Here is a 5,194-nt window from a genome sequence, read left to right as displayed (position 1 = left end):
CATGGCAACCATTTTGACCTCTGACCTTAATTAAAGTGACTGTTCTTTCCTCCCTATATGACGCAGCCCAACTAAATGATTTCCATATAATAAAGCATAGATTTCTTAGGAAAGTGTTTTTCCTAGCTCACTGGAGTTATGATTGTTTAAAACACTCCTTTTGGTCAAATTATGATCGTTTGTGATGACCATTCAACTGATGTTGATTTTTTAACGGCACTTCAGAACAAGCTCATTTTACCAAGACAATATGACCAAAACAGTGATGAAACATAAATGCATACACAGTGAGTTAATGAAATACTGGCTTACTAGAACTTTTAAACACATATTTAATTTTTATTTATTTATTTTCTAGTTGATTGAGATTAGGTCAGTGGTATTTTTTATTAATATTGTTATTTGTTAATAAAAATGAGAGTAATAACTAATCCGATCTTTGACTCAGTTATTAGTAAAACGAATAGTTTAATTTATCAATGAAAGTGTAATTAATTTCCATATCATCATATAGGTCGTCTATTATCTTTAGTACCAAAAGATATGAAGAGAGAATGAAGTTCAGTTTTGACTGGATTAATGAACAATCTAACTGAGGTATAGTTTAGCCTCTTTCCCCAAAGATTCAGCAATAACTTTTCTAGCATTCAATTACTGTGATTGTTGTTTCTAATTCGTTATTTCCATTTTATGGTCCGTTCGTAAATAGATTAATTTCAAGTTACTATCTATAAACAGACAGACCATATTCGCAGCCAGCAAACTTACAACGTCTAGCTGAATTTCTTGGAAAGCTTATTTGGTTAAATTTGGAAAATAATTCATCAATAAATGGCGTCTAACTATTATATTTTGTTAAAATATAATTTTGTGCTTTTAAAATGTATATATTGTATATGAATAAATATTTTGTGCTGTTTCTATACTGTTTCTGTTTGTCTAATTTGGAATGTTCAACCAGCAAATACTATTTATAGTTCTATAATGTATATAGGCCTAAATTTAAAAAAATAAAAACTTGCTCCGTCTTAGCTTGCTGCCTCCAAAGAGCTAAATCCAGTCCTGACGATAGTACTGTATGAAATGACAAAATCACTTGAAAGTGGAACTCAGGCGAGATGGCGAAAACAGGACACAGATTTGATGCATTCGATTGTAGATCCAATACAAAGGCAGTTTCGTAGTTACTGTTATATATATCACAATAGAAGGATGACTATGCAGCATTGTAAGAACCCGGAAGAAGGAGAAGCGATCAGTCACTCTTTAGATTTGTGCAGAGGGAGAAAGTGGGATTTCAGTGCTCGCCCTAAGTTGACGAATTTTTATAAAGTACAAAACCACGATGAAATATCAATCTGGAGGTATTAAGTTTTAAGTCGTCAAAAAAGTGTATATTGTATAATATCGTTAGTTTGTTACTAGTTGCTTACTAACAATAACTTTCATTTGTGAGTTATATCTGGCAGTTTCAGGTTCTTTGAAATTCTTCCAGCTCCTGGTTAAAAACGAAGTTACTTCGCTACTGTGTGGAAATGTAAAGTTATTTCAGATAATTTCTAATTACATAAAACACTAACGAAGCAGACAAAATGTTTTGCCCAAAAGAAATTGAATATTTCATATTTCCCAATTACAACATTGAAATGTAAAGATTCTAAAGGCTCTGTGCACTAAAATTAATGTGTTTATTAAATCTAGAACAAGTTATGCGAGGGCTATTTGCACTCTCCGTTTGTGATTTTTAAGTAGTAGGCTAGAGAAAAGTCATCTAATTAATATCACCCGTGGTCAAACAGAAAAGTGGGATTTGACGGTCTCTGTTATAACGTACCCACGGCCACAAAATTCCGGGTGTGATTTATTTTTAGCGGTGACGAGACGAGATTTGTTTGTTTTGAATTTAGCGCAAAGCTACCCGAGGCCTATCTGCGCTAGCCGTCTCTAATTTAGCAGTGTACGATTAGAGGGAAGGCAGCTAGTCATCACCACCCACCGCCGACTCTTGGGCTATTCTTTTAACAAGGAATAGTGGGATTCCCCGTCACATTATAACACCTTCACGGTTGAAATGGTGAGCATGTTTTATGCGACCGGGATTCGAACCCTCGACCGTCACATTACTAGTCGCACGCCTTAACCCACTTGGCCATGCCAGGCCACGATGAGATAAGAACTGCGAAACTTCAATCACACAGTCCGGCACGTTAGCCACAGGGCTGGACTGGACCAGTGTACTAAATTGCATTAACTTTGAGCCCGGCATGACTAAGCGTGTTAAGGCATTCGACTCGTAATCCAAGGGTCGAGGATTCGAATTCCGGTCGCACCAAACATGTTCGCCCTTTCAGCCGTAGGGGCGTTATAATGTAACGGTCAATCCCACTATTTGTTAGTAAAAAAATAGCCCAAGAGTTGGCGGTGGATGGTGATGACTAGCTGCCTTCCCTCTAGTCTTCCACTGCTAAACTGGAACGGCTAGCGCAGGCAGCCCTCGAGTAGCTTTGAGCGAAATTCAAAACAAACAAACAAAAAAAACATTAACTTTATTTATAAAGATATATGGAATAAAAGTGTCAAATTAAAGCATAAAGCAGATAAACCAAATCTGCATGAGTTAATATAATTTAAAACATGAAATAGCAAAACGGAAGATTTTTCAACTGTTAATCTAATACTCAGGTTTTATCATTCAAGTACCTTAAGAATTATTGCTTACTTGTGCATTTTTTTAAATCTTAAGTAACACAAATAAAGAAAATAATTTTAAAAAAGGAAGTTAATATAAGGATAGTATTTTTGTTTTTTAAATTCGCGCAAAGCTACACAAGGGCTATCTGCGCTAGCCGTTCCTAATTTAGCACAGTAAGACTAGAGGGAAGGCAGCTAGTTATCACTACCCACCGCCAACTCTTGGGCTGCTCTTTTACTAACGAATAGTGAGATTGATCATTACATTACTATAACGCCCCCATGGCTGAAAGGGTGAGTATGTCTGGTGTGACGGGGATTCAAACCCGCGACCCTAAGATTATGAGTCGAGCGTACTATCTAGAAGTTTAAATCATTACGACACTCTTGAAGCTTTAGTTATAGTTTGAAAAGGTTTACGTGAAAAAAGCAATAACGAATGTTTCGAACTATAGATATCATTGGATAATCATCGTTATGAATCGGACCAATGTTTCGTCGTTTTTGCTTGCGTGTAAAAAACATTTTTAAGATAGTGCACTTAATGGGTGTTTTACAGCCTTAATAGTGCGCTATTGTTTATATAGTTTGACTTTATTATTCTACGTAGTGTTTAGTATTAATAAATCATCCTTAAATTAATCCACCTTTCTGCTAATTCTGAATATTTGTTTATCACAATACAACAGTATCTGGATTATTAACACGATACTTATGAGGTTGAAATATTCATATTATTTTATATACTTATTAAAAGTTCGTCACATAACATGTGATGGCGTGTTTCAGAGTATTTTCTACAGATAATTAATTATCAGTTTTTGTTTATTTCTGGTTTATTGTTGCAGCCCTCATTGACACAGCGATATGTCTGCGGACTTACAATGTTAGAAACCTATTTTCGATACACTTGGTAGGTAGAACACAAACAGCCCATTGTAGAGCTTCGTGTTTAATTACAAGTAACTAAAATAAATAATTTTGCAAGATATGACTTTTAAGTATACGCCGAATCACTGACTGATTTTTTTTTATATCTTTTATCTCTGGTATTTACTGTTGCATTCTGTTATTCGTTTCCTAAACTATTTTCACTCTGTGGGTTATAATATTTTATTATCTCTTAAGTAAATGTCATAGGTAGACATATAGAAAATGCACCACATTCAGTTGAAATACGATTATATTATACGACACATTTTTAACGGGATTAATTAATACTGTTTAAAAAAATAGTTAAACAAAAGCCTAGTATATCCTATAATGAAATTAAACAGCACTATATTATGGGAATTATATTACAGAAATCTAGATACCTTTACATTTCTAGAGGTTATGCAAGGCATATAGCTAGTTTCACAATTTGAGTCAACCTATAGGATCGAATTTTCGATTTCAATAATATTCTAAAATTATTTATCTTCCTTTATTCAATTCCTGTGGTATTTTAACGCACTTTTGTTTCTGGATATTCGCGCTAAGCTACACAAAATTGTTTCTGCTAAGTGTCTCTAATTTTTAACTGAGTGATTAGAGAGAAGGAAGCGAGCAAACAGCATTTACCACTAACTTTTTTTCACCAAATAATTGGGTTTCACTGTCACGCATTATAACGCATCAACGTTTTTTATTGTTGTTAATATATTAATAATGCAAAATTTTCTTTTGTAATTACTTACCATCTTTAAATTGTCCAGACAGAAAATATTTTTAGTGGATTTCTTTTCCTGGCTTATGGTACAAAGATGTGACGAACGTTTCCCCTTTTAGCCACACTTAATGTCTTGTTAATAAGGGAGTTTTCTTCAAGTAAGTCATCGAGGGTACCGTGGTAATATTTTGACAGTAGTATAGACAGGAACCTCATGGTCTTAAGCAAGTTGAACTTACCACTAGTGAAGTTATCTCTGAAGCTTACTGTTCAGACATTCTCTTTCCAAAAATGATCACAGTGGAATATCTTTGTCTTGGACCACCTTTCCTCCTGGATCTTACATACCACATCATTTATTCTTTTGAATCAAGCATGAAGCTCTTTCCAACATCTATTTAGTTTTAAAGATTGTTCTCTCTTGTTATGTTTGTTTGTTTGTTTTTGAATTTCGCACAAACCTACTCGAGGGCTATCTGTGCTAGCCGTCCCTAATTTAGCAGTGTAAGACCAGTGGGAAAGCAACTAGTCAAATCCACCTACCGCCAACTCTTGGGCTACTCTTTTACCAACGAATAGTGGGATTGATAGTCACATTATAACGCCCCCACAGCTGAAAGGGCGAGCATGTTTGGGGCGACAGGGATTCGAACCCGCGACCCTCAGATTACGAGTCGAACGCCTTAACCCACCTGGCCATGCCGGCCGTCCTCTCTTGCAGCATCCAACTGTTTCTGCATTTATATCATAATAAGTTTTCATTTTGTCATTTGTTGATTCATAACCAGCACCCTGATAGAAACGTGTTTGGTTGATATAGTAGTCTGTGTAGAAGATAAGCTTTGTGCTGTT

This window comes from Tachypleus tridentatus, chromosome 3, assembly GCF_004210375.1.
Source record: "Tachypleus tridentatus isolate NWPU-2018 chromosome 3, ASM421037v1, whole genome shotgun sequence".
NCBI classification, from domain to species: domain Eukaryota; kingdom Metazoa; phylum Arthropoda; class Merostomata; order Xiphosura; family Limulidae; genus Tachypleus; species Tachypleus tridentatus.
The sequence above is the reverse complement of the archived record's forward strand: the minus strand, read 5'-3'. Positions refer to the sequence as shown.